This window comes from Dermochelys coriacea, chromosome 10 (genome assembly GCF_009764565.3).
Source record: "Dermochelys coriacea isolate rDerCor1 chromosome 10, rDerCor1.pri.v4, whole genome shotgun sequence".
Classification (NCBI taxonomy): Eukaryota; Metazoa; Chordata; order Testudines; family Dermochelyidae; genus Dermochelys; species Dermochelys coriacea.
Genome location: NC_050077.1, coordinates 15,341,139 through 15,358,090, shown reverse-complemented (window position 1 = coordinate 15,358,090; position 16,952 = coordinate 15,341,139).

Here is a 16,952-nt window from a genome sequence, read left to right as displayed (position 1 = left end):
GGTAGAAAACCTCGCATGCCACAGACCTTGAGACACAGCTTATTCAAAATCAGACACTATTAGGGAGAAAATGGTTGTTCCCAAATCATTCCAGAAGGTTGGAAGCAGAAGGCCCAGTGCAACCATTTCAGTGCCTCTAGTCCTGAAGGAGGCTTGGGCGAATTCATGTGAGTATCAGGTCTTCATTTGATGCTATGTATAATGTCTTTTATCCAGAGAAGCAGGTAGTGAAGTTTCTGGTTAACAAAGTGCAGCAGGGCTGGACTCACTTCAAAAGCACACTCTGACTAGCAGGCAGGATACTGGGGGATTTGGGGTTTATTTTTGGCTTTTGTTTTAAGCAAGGAGTCAGGTTCTTTATGGCCAATTATAGGCGGTTGGGAAAAACAGACAATACAATCATTCCTTTTTCCATTAAAGAAGCGGTTAGTTATAGTTTAGAGAGTGCACATAGTCGTAAGAGATCAAATTATTTATGGTAGTGCGTTAATTGGGATTTCTCAAGGCTCATCAAGTCTTGGAATTGATTCCAGCTTCAGGGGTAATTATGATAGGTAAATACTTGCGGCACAAAGATATAGTCTAGTACATCCAGGATTGTTTTTGGCTGGGTATGGTATCCTTGTCACACCTAGGAAAATAGCTATTCATGGGGTGGTGAGAGGAGCTATCAGGACTTGCTAGCGGCATTGAAAGTGGGCAGATCAAACAACAGTTTGTTGATCATTGTCCATCAAAGCAATTCTGGAACTGTTCCAAGGTCAGATTCCACTACCAGTTACACCAGTATAAATCTGCATTGTCTCCAGTGACACCAAGCCTTTACCATCACTCCCATTTTCTCACTCACCCATGACTTCTGATTTACCAACATTGAATTTGGCCCAGTGGGCATAACTTATAGTGGGACTTAAATATGCTGAATATATCTTAGATGCAGTGTTCAAATACCTCATTTCAGTCTCTTAGAAACAAAGCAGGCCTGATTCCCCTCTCACTTACACCGGTCTCACAGCGGTGTAATTCGGGAACCTCAATGGCCTTCTTCCTGGTTTACACCAAAGTCAGCTCCATGTTTTGTATATTTCACTCCGTGGACTTCTGTCTCTCAGTTTACAAGCTTTTGGCATTGTTCAAATATGCTGCCATGGTTACCCAGCCATCACTGACTCTACGGGTCAGCTAGGAACAGGGCTTTACACTCTGGATTCAGGATCGAAGGTAAAGACTGTGTGCAGTTCTCCTTATTTAAGTTATGCCCTGGTCTCTCATACATTATACAGAAGATGCTGTCTTTTGTCTATATTGGGGATTTAAAAAAGAACCAGGAAAATATTTCCTTTGTCTTTAATTAGCGGTTTGGGGTGCCTTGATGTGTGGGTGCTCAACTTGAGACATTTAAGCCTCCCAACGCTGGGCTGCTCTGGGGGCTGGAGAAACCTGCAGGCTAACTTAGAGAGCCCTGGGTGTCTGTCTAAGGGTTTGTCTACACTGTGAGCTTGGGGTGTCATTCCCAGCTCCAGGAGACATACCCGTGCTAGCCCTGATGGAGCTAGTGCACTGAAAATAGAATAAAGAAAAGGAGTACTTGTGGCACCTTAGAGACTAACAAATTTATTAGAGCATAAGCTTTCGTGAGCTACAGCTCACTTCATGATGATCCGATGAAGTGAGCTGTAGCTCACGAAAGCTTATGCTCTAATAAATTTGTTAGTCTCTAAGGTGCCACAAGTACTCCTTTTCTTTTTGCGAATACAGACTAACACGGCTGCTACTCTGAAACCTGAAAATAGAATGTAGTTGTGGTAGCATGGGTGGCAGAAAGGGCTAGCCTGTCAGAGACATATATTCAGGGCAGTTAGCCTCTCTTATTGTTCACACCGCTATGACTACATACTATTTTACTATTCTACTTTGATCAGAGCTAGCGCGGGAATCTCCCCTCGAACTGGAAATTACACCTTCTAGCTTGAAGTGTAGGCATACCCTAAGTTAATGTAGCTCCTATGGATGTGTCTTGCAACAGGGCTTGAAAGTGGCCCTTGAAAGACAACTTTATGGGTTTCTTCCCAGTATCTGCACTCTTTATATTGCTCCGGTCAATTTACCCAGCTGTCACGGGGGTGAGAATCACACTCTGACGCAGTGGAAGAATTCCCACTTAGTTAAATGTGAATGAGATCAGACACTAGGCTTGCTGTTGTTTGTTATGGTAAGTCTAGGCACACCGGTAAAAACAAGTTACAAGGATGAAGTGAAAAATATACTGTGACGTTAAATCACAGGGGAGAATGGTTACTCTGAATCACCCAGGCTCTGTTATGTTCTTTGTTTTTGTTTTTTTTTTATTCTGACACCTAGTAATTTTTAAGACTGCATGGTGCTGGAGTGGAGATTCTTTAAAAGATAGGTTACACATGCTAAAGGGGGAATATGCCAGTGTTGTTGAATACAATAATTATCACCGCAAAGGATCAGAAAGAGGCCTGGTATACCAAATGCATTACAAATAGGAATTTATATAAACTCACTACATAAATAAAAAGAAAGGCAATTAATGTTTACCAAAATGTTTAGTTTCCATCTAATTTTTTTCTTTTGGTTGTTTTGTGGTGAACAGGATGGCAATTTGCCCTTGATCTGCATTCTGGGTGTCAGGGAGCTTTTCCGATTCCTTGGTTTGTGTTTTGTTTTTGCTGGATGCTGTGAAATTGCTGAGCTGACTTTCAGGCATGAAGGAGGAAGGCTGATGGCAATTCATTTGTTAAACACTTTCTATACAAGGTTTTGTTTTTAGTGAGCATTTTGAGAGCCTGAATTTGCTGTCATTTGGAGTGGGAAAGTAAAATAAAAGCAAAGCCCCTGTAATTAGTAATGGGAAAGTGGCCATTAACATTTAATGGGAGCAGGATTGGGCCCCAGATTTCTGTTCTGTGTCAGTATGCATAGGAGCAAACCCCACACAACTGTTTTCCATGTGAGGGATGTTAATTTTAGTAGCAGCTATTGAACTGGCAGTTTTCTTTACATAATAATTTTCCCAGCTTATAGTAGCCACATTGTCACAACTGGGAAAAAAATGAAAATCCAAATCATCCAAAATGAAATAACATAATCCATTATATTAAGAATGGAAAAAATTATGAAAAGAACTAGTGCCTGTGACAATATTAAAAATGTGATAAGGGAAAAAGCTGTCTCTGAACTCAACAGTAGAAGTCAGAAATAATGGCTGTTTGACTGGCTTTTCAGGACACATCTAAATCATTCTGATCTTCATGGGTACAGAAAAAACTGTCTCTCACTCAGACTTTGCCTGAAGGTCAGGTTCATATTTTGGGAAACAATACTGAAGCAGCTGGCTTCAGACATATTTATTTTCATTATACTATCCCATGGGCTGTGGGAAAAATATCTTGTAATTACTGGAAATATGATCATTTGCTTTCCCAGAGACAGACCAGAGCTCTGCAGAGCCATCTGAATTGAACAAAGGCCAAGGTGAAAACAGGTTGTTGTAGAAATCTGTGTCAGACTTGCAAATGCTGTTTGTACAGTCTGAGGGTTGTGTCACTTGTAAAATCTTTCTTCAGCTATTTCTATTTTCAGTGGTACAAGGAAAAGGTTTTGACTTGAAAAGACTGACACGTCTATCATTAAAATGTAAATCAATATAGCTATATCACTCAGGGGTGAGAAAAGTCCTGGGGTATAGACACAGCTAGGATGACAGAAGACTGCTCCCATTGACCTAGCTACCAACCATCAGTGGAGTTACTACAGTGATAGGAAAAAACCCTTCTGTTGCTGTAGGCTGCGTTTACACTACTAGGTTATGCCAGCATAGCTATGGGGCTGTGGCTATATTGCTATAGACCCTGTAGTGCAGACAAGGTTTAAAGCTCAAACTACCACAAAGAATGTACTATGATCTGTGCTGGGCCTGATTCAGAGTCAACTGAAGTCAGTAGAAAGAATCCCATTGACTTCAGTAGGTTTATTGTTGGGCCCACTGTAAACTGTACCCTATGATACCAGTGTTTCCCAACCTTTTCATATTGGCAGCCCCTTATTCAAAATCAAATGTGTTGTGACCCTTCCCCCTCCCCTTAGATTTTACTCTTACTTGTACAGTAAATATATCCGAGATAACAATACATAATTTATTTGTGTGTGTATTTTGAGAGGTTGACAGAGAATACCTGACCTTGAAGGGTGAGGATGGGAAGGGAGTTGGAGTTTCTTTGCTTTAGATTGTAATGACATTTTCAATGTCTCAGGACCCACCTGATTGTCTTTTCTGATCCCTGAGTGTCACTACCCACTGGTTGAGAAGCACTGTTGTGTACATCTGTAACCTTATAGTTCCTTAGATGCTATTTCTATCTTCTTGGGTTATGTATGCTGTTACAATTAGTTGTACAAATCTGGATGCAATATTGCTTTGGTTAATAACTATACTCTCCTATAGTCTGAATACAATTTCAGAGACATTACCATGATACAAAATATAAAAAACCTCTGAGTTTCATCAAATTGTACTTCTAAATAGAGAACATGGACCAAAATGAGTTTCCCAGGGCACTGAATAATTAACAGTGTGTATTCCACAATGGCTTTGATTGAAAACCCAGCAAAAAACATTAAAAGGCTAATAGTTTTTTCCCCTTTTCTTTCCCAACTGTGTTGGGAAAGAAAAGGGGAAAAAACTGTGTTTTCTTTCCAGAAAAGATGTTGGGATACTTTGCATCCTCAATTTTTAAAAAACCTTTGGTTAAAAATCAATGGCATCAGGTAGCCATTGTGTTTGCGAACCCATTATAATTTCTTAACCAAGATGTAAATGTTGCCGGTAGTCATTGAAGTCACTCTGGATTTTCAGAGAACAGAATTTCGGCTGTGATGATTACATCACTTAAAGCACCAGAACGGTTATTCTTCAGTTTGGCCCAGCCCTGGATTTCTATAATGAACCCTCCTGAGACTTGAAATACTTGAATGACATAACCACAAATGAAGATTTATCTGTATTATTTTCATCTTAGTGTTGGGCCATAATCTGCCATCATTAGAATTTCTGCCTGCAAAATTGCTATTGAGATGGGTACAGGTTTGGGTAAAAAGTGATGGCAGAGTACAGCTCTTTGATTTTTAGTGATTCACAACATTTTCTGTTCTTTAATAATGAAAGACTAGAAGCACCAAATATTAAACTCTAATTAGCTGGGAAGGAGAGGAGAAAAGGCCAATTTAGCATTCCTGGAATTTAAAACTTTTCCTGAATTTGAGGTGGTGGTTGTGGGGAGAATCAGAGCCTTTGTTTGTGATCTAGCTGAGTTTCTGAAACATCCCCTAAGAGACAAAACTTATTTAATATGGTCACTAAAGTAACAGCTGCTTTATATTTTGCTGCCATTATGGAGCAGAGATTGTATTATAAAGTGCGTAATTCTGGGCTTGATCCCCTTCTCACATTGTAAAACACATGGGAGGGAGCTGAGGAGAAGGAAATCTCACAGAGTCCCTATTGAATGGTTCCTCTGGGACAATAGGGTGAGGTTTGCCAAAGCCCTAGGAGCCAGGGCCACCAGCATACAGAACCTATGCATCCTTGCTGGCTATAGTATCCCAGGACTTTCCCCTATACAGATTTGCTAGCAGTATGGTTCCATAGCAGCTCTACTGTCAAGAAGTCCCATGGCCAGTGAGCCAGAGCTGCCATGAATGGGATAGGAGGGGTATGGAGAATCAATACAGCATCACATTGTAATATGACTCTGTGAGTAAGCTTGGCCTATGGGGGGGGGGGGAATGATATTTGTGTGTTCTGGCTGTTAGGCAAGAATCCCCTTGCTTCACATGGCTCACCCGTTCCTCCATGGCCTGTCCACTGTCCCTACTTCCCCTGAATGGGCCTCTGGCCCATGGAAGAGCAGAATGCTGCCTGGAGGCAGCTGACCCCCTTTTGCATGTAGAGAACTGCATGCAGATCATGCATCATATTCCCTTGCACTGTATAAAAACTGCAACCCTTTTGAGGCAGGCACCATGTCATCACCTAACACAATGGGGCCCCGGACCAGCCTGCAGCTTCTGGTTGGTACTTTAGAAAAATAATTAATAATTAATACTAATGAGAATATGCATTTTTAAGAATATTTCATGTATACATCCTGATTGTCACAGTCGTCTTGGCTTTGAAATCATTAAGTCCAGGTTTGCAGGGATCTGTGGAGTCCTGATATGTTCCTCCATGATTATGTTGCTGTATCAGATTACAGCCATGTTAGGTTAGTGACTGTCAGATTGATCCCTGTCTAAGACCTACAGGCTTTTCAGCTCCCACAGCCTGAGAGTTGAAGTGTGTTGCATAATTACATGGAATGAAAAAAGGCTTTTTTTCCCTTCTCCCCAGTGATTATAAAGACAGAAAAAAGACTCCCAAGCCAGCAAAAAACTCTGGGAAGTTTTCTTTAAATATCTGTTGAGATGTGCCTTGGAGGCTAAAGCAGAATAGCCATAAACTGGTCAACCAGTTTATAATTGTGTAGTTAGTTTCTGGGGCCAGATCCTCAGCTGGTGTAAAATGCCATAGATCCATTGACTTTAGTGGAGCTGCAGAGATTCACACAATTTGAGGATCTGGCCCCAGAACTTTTATGTAATTCCTCTGGGCAAAATTCATCTCTGTCCAGAGGGCTTAACTGGGAGCTAAGTAGTGCATACATCAGTAGTGGCTCTCAGCACAGGGGTGAATTTTGGAGTGTACAAATAATTTGTCCCGGTGTGTTGGAAGCAAACTACTCGTGGAAGTTGATCTAACTAACAAACCCCAACGATTATGAACATAAGTGGATTAGAACTTATTGTGGGGACAAAGACACATTTCCTTTCATTTTATTTTAAAACAATTAAAAATGTTAAGTCTAAAAAATTAAAACAAAATGTTTTTGTTTCAGGTTGAACACAATGTTTTGTTTTACCCAAAACAACTGGGTTTTTTGTTTTTGACTTTTTGATATGCTGGAAATTTCTAAAACATTCATCTTCAGTTTGACCCAATATAATTTTTATTTCAGATTTTTCAGAATAGTCAAGGAACAAAAAACTCCATTTTTTTCCAGCTCTAGTTTTTATGAGCTAGAATCTCACTGCCCTTACTCAGGCCAGGTCTACACTACACTCTGACATTGGTATAACTACATTACTCAAGGGCGTGAAAAATCCACCCCCAAGGGATGCAGTTATACCAGCCTAACCCCTGGTGTAGACAGTGGTATGTTGACAGGAGACATAACTACCGCCTCTTGGGGAGGTGGATTAACTAGACTGATGGGAGAGCTTTATCTCATCGGCTTAGAGTGTCTTAATTAAAGAGCTACAGCATCGGCACCAACATAGCATTTTAAGTGTAGACTTGCCATTAGTCTCTCCTCAGATCAAGGGGGAGCAGCAGAGGTACTCTGAGTCACAGTTCAGTGCCTGAGTCCAGGGGTTGCTCCTGGTGTGATAGAGCTACTGTGCCACCCCTGACTCAGGGCAGATAGGGCTAGACGTAACTTTACTATCTTATCAGCTGCATGTGATGCAATGTGATGGATCTTTAAATATAGGATAAAATAGGATTTTGTTGCTATCAAATGAACTCTTATTGTAATTGCTTAAGCTTAGCCAGAGCTAAGAGTAACTTCTTGGTTTCTTAGATAATGGTGACTGTCATGCTTCAAAGATGGTCACATTGGCCTCCACTTCACCTCTCATCCTCCTCCCGCCCCCCCTTTGGATATTATTACTTTCAGTTTTAACAAAAACAGGGAGTGAGAAAAGAATTATTTACAGACTGAGACTAAATAAGAGCTGAGCTACTAAAATAGGAAAGGAAAATGGAAATGGACTTGAAATACAGAATCCAAATGATTAAAGAGACCAACCAAAGCAAAACTAGATTGAAATATAAGGATAACAAAGTGCCTGATCCAAAGCTCATTAAAGCCAATTGGAATCTTTCTATTGATTTCAATGGGCTTGGGATCTGGCTCAATGTCTCCATCTAGAATCTTTTATTCATTGTCTCTCTCTATTTGAGAAGCAGAGAAACTGCCCTGAAGCACTGCTTCAGCAGTCAAACCCACAGCTTGAGCTATTGTTCACACTCTGAGGGGGACAACTGAGCCTGTGTCTATAGCACATTAGCACTTTTGTCAGTAAAACTTTTGTTGGTGAATAAAACCACAACCCTGACCGACATAAGTTTCACTGACAAAAGCCAAGAACAAGGGGCCACCAAATTAAATGAATAGGTAGCAGGTTTAAAACAAACACAAGAAAGTATTTTTTTCATGAAATGCACTGTCACCCTCTGGAACTCCTTGCCAGAGAGTGATGTGAAGGCCAATACTATAACGAGGTTCAAAGGGAGCTAGATAGATTCTTGGAAGATAGGTCCATCAATGGCTATTAGCCAGGATGGGCAGGAGTGGTGCCCTAGCCTCTGTTTGCCAGAAGCTGGGATTGGGTGTCAGGGCATGGATCACTGGATGATTACCTGTTCTGTTCATTCCCTCTGGGGCACCTGGCATTGGCCACTGTCAGAGGACAGGATACTGGGCTTGATGGACCTTGGTCTGACCCAATATGGCCATTCTTATGTCAGCAGGAGATGCTCTTCTGCCAACACAGAATCATGTCGATAGGAGAGCTCTCTCCTGTCAGCATAGAGCGGCTATAATAAGAGACCTGACAGCAGTGCAGCTGCAGCCGTACAGCTGTAAGGTCTGTAATGTAGACCTCACCTGAGCCTTTTAATCTAAGCACTAGCCCATCACTAGCCCACTCACCCGATGAACCTGGGACTTTGCCACTTCTTCAAAGCAAAGGATACACGCAACCTTCACGAACTGGCATCTTGGAAGCTTCCTTGGCAGCTAGTGTGCAGTCTGTGTATCTGTCCATTAAACTTCAAGTTGCATTATTTCATCTCTATTATCTGTTATTTTTAATTATCCACATTTCCTAGGTGTGGCCTGAGCAAATGCTGTGCTCTCATACAGGTCTGAGTGGCTTTAGCACCAACTTCATCATCTTTACAGAATTACTTTCTGCACTTATGGCCCGCTGGTGCATATTAATATATTAATTAGTCCAAACAATTGAGTGCCCAGATGCCTGACCATCACTATGTATGGTGGATTAAAATGAACCAGAAGAAGTATTCAAGTGTCACTCAGCACACTCTGCCACATAAAACAAGGGGATTAGATATGGTGAATTTCTGGTAATGAAAGCAGGCAATCATGCTCCCGTCACATAATCTGCTTAAAAGGCCCTAGATTCCAGAGAGTGGAACTAAAATAACTTGGCCTACTTTGGTCCCATAATCTTTAAATACTGCTTAACATCTGCTGTTCAGCACCTGGCAATAATATTTATTATGAGTTTTTAATAACATGCACTGTATCCAGGGTTTATGTTAATTAACAGTGCATATATACACACATAGACAAAAAAACTTCATTATACTATGGTTAAGACTGAAATGAGGCATTTGTGATTTAACATAAGAAGGGCCCTACTGGGTCAGACTAAAGGTCCATCTAGCCCAGTATCCTGTCTTCCAACAGTGACCAGTGTCAGGTGCCCCAGAGGGAATGAACAGAACAAATAATCATCAAATGGTCCATCCTCTGTTGCTCATTTCCAGCTTCTGGCAAACAGAGAGTAGGGACACCATTCCTGCCCATCCTGACTAATAGCTATTGATGGACTTATCCTCCATGAATTTATTAGGTTTTTTTTTAACCCTGTTACGGTCTTGGCCTTCACAACATCATCTGGCAAGGAGTTCCACAGGTTGACTGTGCATTATGTGAACAAATACTTTTTATTTGTTTTAAACCTGCTGCCTATTAGTTTCATTTGGTGACCCCTAGTTCTTGTGTTATGAGAAGTAGTAAACAACACTTCCTTATCTACTTTCTCTACAACAGTTATGATTTTATAGACCTCAATCATATCTCCCCTTAACAGTCTCTTTTCCAAGCTGAAAAGTCCCAGTCTTATTAATTTCTTCTCATACGGAAGCCATTCCATACCCTTAATCATTTTTGTTGCCCTTTTCTGAACCTTTTCCAATTCCAATATATCTTTTTTCAGATGTGGCAACCACATCTGCACACAGTATTCAAGATGTGGGCGTACCACGGATTTATAAAGAGGCAACATGGTATTTTCTGTCCTATTATTTATCTCTTTCTTAATTATTCCCAGCATTCTGTTTGCTTTTTTGACTGCCGCTGCACATTGAGTGATGTTTTCAGGGAACTATCCACAATGACTCCAAGATCTCTTTCTTGAGTGGTAACAGCTAATTTAGACCCCATCATTTTATATGTATAGTTTGGATTATGCCTTCCAATGTGCATTACTTTGCATTTATCAACATTAAATTTCATCTGTCATTTTGTTGCCCAGTCACCCAATTTTGAGAGATCCTTTTGTAGCTCTTGTTTTGAGGGAAACAATCACAGAAGAAAGCTGCAACTGAAAAAATCCAAAGAAAACAGGGAAACCATGAAATACTTAGGGCTTGTGGCTTGCATGGCAGCTAAGAGCAGGGATGAGATGCAAGGGATCCACTTTCTTCCCTGCAGTGACTACACTCATTTTATGTAGCAGCACTAAGGAAGGACCTCTACAGAGCCACTATGTCCCCTCCTGTTCACATGGGACCATGGGACAGAACAATTAACACCGCTCAGCTACAACACCGGCTGAACAAGCGTCCATTGCAGTTCAGGGCTCATAAACTTCCCTGAAATGATAGTTAAACGAGGGGAAGGCAATTAGACAGGGAAAACTAAAACCCAGCTGAAATGTAAACCAGGTCATCTATGAATAAGTTGGTTGATGAGCAGCCTGATCCTTTTCCTATTGAAATCAATGCCAAAGGCCTATAGACTTCAATGGGGATCCGGCCCTAAACTGTGGTGTTGACAGGACACATTCAACTACTATGGTATGGAATTCATAGATTCATCACGTTTACGGCCATCTGATCATCTAGTCTGATCTTCTGTATAACACCGCCCATTACATTTCATCCAGTTACTCTGTACTGAGCTCAATAACCTGCATTTGTCTTAAATATATCTTCTAGAAAGGCATCCAGTCTTGATCTGAAGACGACGAGAAATGGAAAATCTAACACTTCCCTGAGTAATTTATTTCCATGTTTCATCACCCTCACTATTAAAAATATGTGCTGAATTTCTAATTTGAATTTGTCTGGTCTCAGCTTCCAGCTGTTGGTTCTGGTTCTGCCTTTCTCTGTTAGATTAAAGAGCTCTTTAGTATTTGGTATTTGCTGTAATCAAGTCACCTCTCAATTTTTGTTTTTGATAAGCTAACCAGATTGAGTATCAGAGGGAGTAGCCATGTTAGTCTGTATCCACAAAAACGAGGAGTCCAGTGGAACCTTAAAGACTAACAGATTTATTTGGGCATAAGCTTCCATGGGTAAAAAACCCACTTCTTCAGATGGCATGAAGTGAAAATTACAGAAATAGGCAAAAATATATACTGGCACATGAAGAGAAGGGAGTTACCTTACAAATGGAGAATGAATGTTGAAGGCCAATAATTGATGAAAGTAGATATGGGGACAGAGTTGGCACTGGGATTTGTTGCAGGGATAGGTTCCTGGGTTAGTGTTTCTGTGGTGTGTTGTGTAATTGCTGGTGAGTATTTGCTTCAGGTTGGGGGACTGTGTGTAAGCGAGGCTTGTCCCCATATCTACTCTAGCGATACTATCATAGGACCCAACCACACCATCAGAGGCTCATTCACTTGCACATTGTTTTGGCTCTTTTCTGCACACCATCTAGTATTTCAATATTGGTTTGAAAATGTGGACACTGGAACCATGCACAGTATTTCATATTGGTCTCACCAGTGCCATACACACAGGTAAAATCATCTCCCTGCTCCTGCTCACTGTTGCCCTGTTTCTACATCCAAGAATCACATTAATGCTTTTTTGTGACAGCATTGCCCTGGGACGAATATTCATTTGCTTGTCCATTATGGTCTCTAAATACTGTTCAGAGTCACTGATTTCCAAGCTACAAAAAGAAAAGGAGTACCCGTGGCACCTTAGAGACTAACAAATTTATTAGAGCATAAGCTTTCGTGAGCTACAGCTCACTTCATCGGATGCATTTGGTGGAAAAAGCAGAGGAGAGATTTATATACACACACACAGAGAACATGAAACAATGGGTTTATCATACACACTGTAAAGGAGAGTGATCACTTAAGATAAGCCATCACCAGCAGCAGGGGGGTTTACAGTGTGTATGATAAACCCATTGTTTCATGTTCTCTGTGTGTGTGTATATAAATCTCTCCTCTGCTTTTTCCACCAAATGCATCTGATGAAGTGAGCTGTAGCTCACGAAAGCTTATGCTCTAATAAATTTGTTAGTCTCTAAGGTGCCACGGGTACTCCTTTTCTTTTTGCGAATACAGACTAACACGGCTGCTACTCTGAAACCTTCCAAGCTACAGTTCTCCCATTCTTTAGGTGTGGCCTGCATGCCTTGTTCCTAGATGTATAACTTTGTATTTGGTTGTAATACTAAAACACATTTTGCTTGAATGCGCCCAGCTTACTAAGTGATCCAAATCCCCCTGTATGACTGTCTTATACTCATTATTTACCCTTTCACCAATCTTTGTGTCATCTGAAATTTTTTATATTTACTTCCAGATCATTGATGAAAATATTGAATAGTGTTGGGCCTAATTCTGATCCCTGAGGAACCCCACTAGAAATACTGCTCATTTGATGATGATTCTGTATTGATGACTACTTTCTGAGACCTATCACTTAGCCAGTTCTTAATCCATTTACAGGTGCTTTATTTGAAACTACTTAAATACCACAATAAATACACTAAAAGTTAAAATCTCAATCTTTTTCAGCAGCAGCAAGTTTTTCCTTTCCACATGTCCCTGATAGGAGATCAATACCTATTCCCTTTTATTTTGTCATTTTTCAGTAGCTTGATAGCTCAGGTAACCCGATCAATAAAGTGTATATTGTTTCCTCCCCCATTGGTAGGTCTCCAAATTGACCTTCTGTGCGGGAGTTCTATAGGGAACTCAGATTTCTGTTTGGAATATCAACTCAATATTTCTCTTTGAAGTCTTTTACCAATCATTCTTTCTTTTTCTCTTCAGCTGTATGTGGCCTTATCTCTGTCTTTCATGGGAATTTGAATGCATGTAGCATCTTGCATCTTTATTAAATATTGTGGGCCTCATTCTGATATCAGATGGGCCCTGATTTAGGAATGCACTTAAGCACGTGTCTAGCTTTACGCACATGGATAAGTGCTTTCCTGAATTGGGGCCTTAGACTGGTTTTGCGTCAGTGTGATTCCATTAATTTTCAGGACTTTATTCCTGTTTTATATTGGTGTAAGAAGGAGAATCAAACCTTATTCTTTTTAAGGAACCCTCCTGCCTGGGTATATGCCTGGTGAATTGTGCAATTTGCATGTAAAGGGTCAAATAACTTCAGTGAAGTCAATGAAGCGTTTCTTAAGTTTGCTGCTGCATGCCATCCCAGAAATGGCTACATTTAAGTGATGTTGTATGTCTTCAGTTTCAAAGTGCTTTAGGTGCTATGTATATATACATCTTATGTGTAAACTAGCAATTTATGTTAATATACCCTGGATTTCTAAGTATCTAATTTATTAATTAAGAAACACTATTGGCCTGATTTCTTTTTCTCTGACACTGGGGTAAATCAGGAGTGATTCCACTGAAATTAATAGCTTTACACTGGTGTAAAACTGGTGCAAGTCAGAAGAGCATTGGGCCGTCTCTATGGTAAAAGTGTGTAAACCAAGGTTTCAAATCATTTTGTGTCATATGACAATGGCAAAAATCACTGAAAGAGTCACTTCCTTTTAAATTGTGAAGAAAGAGCTTTTTTTGAATAAGGAGAACAGAATTGTTCCTAGAACTATTGTCTCCTGTAGGGTTTTTGCCTAGAACAGGAGTTTCATGCTGTTTCACACCCTGAACCACTTCTCATTAGAGTGATTATCCCATTTAAAATTGTGTGGGATGCTTTCCCTGCCTTTCATGATCCTACAGCATCCCTGTGGCAAAGACTCGAATTACGGTCATGGGAAAGTTACACTAGGAAAGTATTTAGTGTCTGTTTAGCTGTCTTTTAATTAAATGCTGCAGCTAAAGACAAGGAGGAGAACCAGAATTACTAGCCAGCAGATGGCACATCCCCAGCAAGTGCTCAGCAGATCCTCTGTAGTTCTCAGAACACAGTTTGGGAACTCCTAGTTCTACTGCTATGGTCCTCATTACTGTAGAATCTGAGCACCTCACAGTTGTAATGCACTTATCCCCACAACACCCCTGTGAGGTAGGGGAGTGATTTTACTCCCCTTATGCAAGTGACGAATTGAGGCTCTGGTAGATTAAATTAATTGCTCCAGCTCACAAAGGAAGTCTGTGACAGCACAGGAATTGAATCCATGTCTTCCAGGGGTGGAAAACTGTGTTAGCATTATACGCTATCACTTTAAATTCTATGGGGTTTTCCTGGTCCTGTTTGCAGGATAGTGGGTTGTATAGGGAGGCATGCAAGGTGGGGTCTTCAGCAGACAGTTTGCAAAGAACCAGCCTAAAGCAAGATGGAGTGAATTGTGTCTCCCTTAAGGAGCAGCTTGCTTTGTCTCTCTCTGTTTTTGGTTCCTGGCTGTTATAGTTCTGGGATTCTGAGAAAAATTAGTGTTATATTGCAGCTTCCAGAAAGAGGATTTTATACTTCCCTGTTTGTATGCCATAACATAACACCAAATCTCAGGCCAGTGTTCAAACTGTTGTGTGGTCCTTGCATTTGATGAGAGACATGAGCACGCACATGGAGGAGAAGTTAGCCCTAAACCTGTCAAGTGAAAATCAACATCTATCCCTCTGATCAGTGCTGGGCATGTGGCCCCAATGATTTGCAAGAAGATATTTGACAAATTAACTTCATGGCTGTGTGATCTGCATATCTTAATTTGTATGCCTTGACAAGTATTATTTTGTAATTCTAGTGAAAGATGAATGCTGCGTAAAACAGCGCAATCTTCCTAGACTTTATCCCTCTGTGCACAGTATTCTTTGGTGTTACTCTGAAGTCTTTTACAAATTCCAAATCAATAACACTTTTAAAAATAAAAAAGGATCCAGGAGCAATAAGTCCATTTGCAGACTTAATCAGATCATCTTTATTTGAGTTGTACACTTTGTCTCCTCAAAATCTTCTCACCCAACAAAATCAATATGGACACAGGTAAAGTCAATTCATTTTCAGGCCCCAAACACTGCAAAAGAGGTGAGTAGAATTTGGGAGGAGATTGAGGTATTCTTCCTTCTATAGTAGCTGTGTGAGTGAAATAGCAGGGATAGGATCAGACCATAAAACACTGAGGCAGATTTCAAACACTTGAATGTTTGGATTGGGAGTGTCGGTTCTTCCTTTCACAGAGACAAAGCCATTTAAAAATGAGCTCTAGACACAGGTTTCAGAGCCAGCATTTTTGAGTTGATTTCTGACTATTAAAACATGGAAGAGTTCCTGGTCTTGAGGAAAAGATTAGCTCTGAAGAGGTGGGATGGAGATTGGGGAAAGAGAGAACATGGTCTGAATTTTTAAAAAAAATTCTCCTATAAATATTTGCCTGTTTGGGGCCTAACTCTCATCTCACTTACATTGATTTTATACCTTAGATTTCAATGGAATTACTCCTGATGTACAATGGGGGAAATCAGAATCAAGCTTGATCTTGCCAAACCAGAGTCTGCACTCCTTCTTTTGTATACAGTTGAACCCTGCTCTCTCCACCAAACCTCAGAGTGAGTGTGACACTTTTCAGGGGTACAAGGTCTGTGAAGCACCTTACCAACGTAGGTGTGGGAACTAGGGGAGTGGGGGGTGCTGCACATGGGGTCCCGGCTGCCAGCCCCACACCTAGGGCTCTGCACCCGTCCCCAGCTGTGGCCCCAGCCTTGGCCCCCTTACCCCTGTCTGTGTCCCCCCTCCCATCCCAGAGCCACGGCCCTGCTCCCGGCCTCAGATCTAGAGGTAGGGGAGCCTGAACAGGAGTAAGGGGGGGCATGGGCTAAAAAGTTTGGCTTGGTTTCCATCGTACACAGGGTTTATAGTTTGGTTCAATGGCTCTCAGCACCTCCACTATACAAATTGTTCTAGCACCCTTGGGCAGAGCAGTTTGTTAAGACAATTAATCTGATAGCCTGCACCTGGTGAGAGCCAGAGCCTGAAACACTAATTGATGAGGAAGCCTACCTGGGCAGAAGCAGGCTGAGGTTGTAGAAAGCCAGCAAGCTAAGACTGGAAGGGGGTTGCAGGTAGTCTGTAGTCACTCCTGGGGAGAAGAGAGGTGTGTTTGGGGCTATGGAGGCTGTCAAGAAGCCAGAGATGGTGTAGTCTACAGCTCCTTCCTTGCTTATCTTATTCCTGAGAGCAGGGAGTTTGGGCTGGTAAACTCAAAGGAGGTCCAGAAGATAAAGAGGGAGGTAGGAAGAAGTCCAGGGAAGTAGCAACAGGATCTGGGAGCTAGCAGACCATAGTTGCCAAATATAAGGTTCCCCTACTAGCTGCTGGAAAAGTAGCACTGGACCTGGCCTTAGGCTGGAAGGTTGACTGGAATGACCAGTGGGATTTTGATACCCAGGAAGGGGAGAGTTATAGTGATCTGGCTGGAGGGCTGAGTCATGAAGAAGGAATACCCTGAATCCCGGAGAAAGATAGAGACCACAGGTTGAGGAGCTGACAGATGGGGCATCAGACTGGTGGAGAGTTAATTCCCAGGGTGGCCAGAAGGAGGTGCCCTAGTGGTAAGTACCCTTTGGAA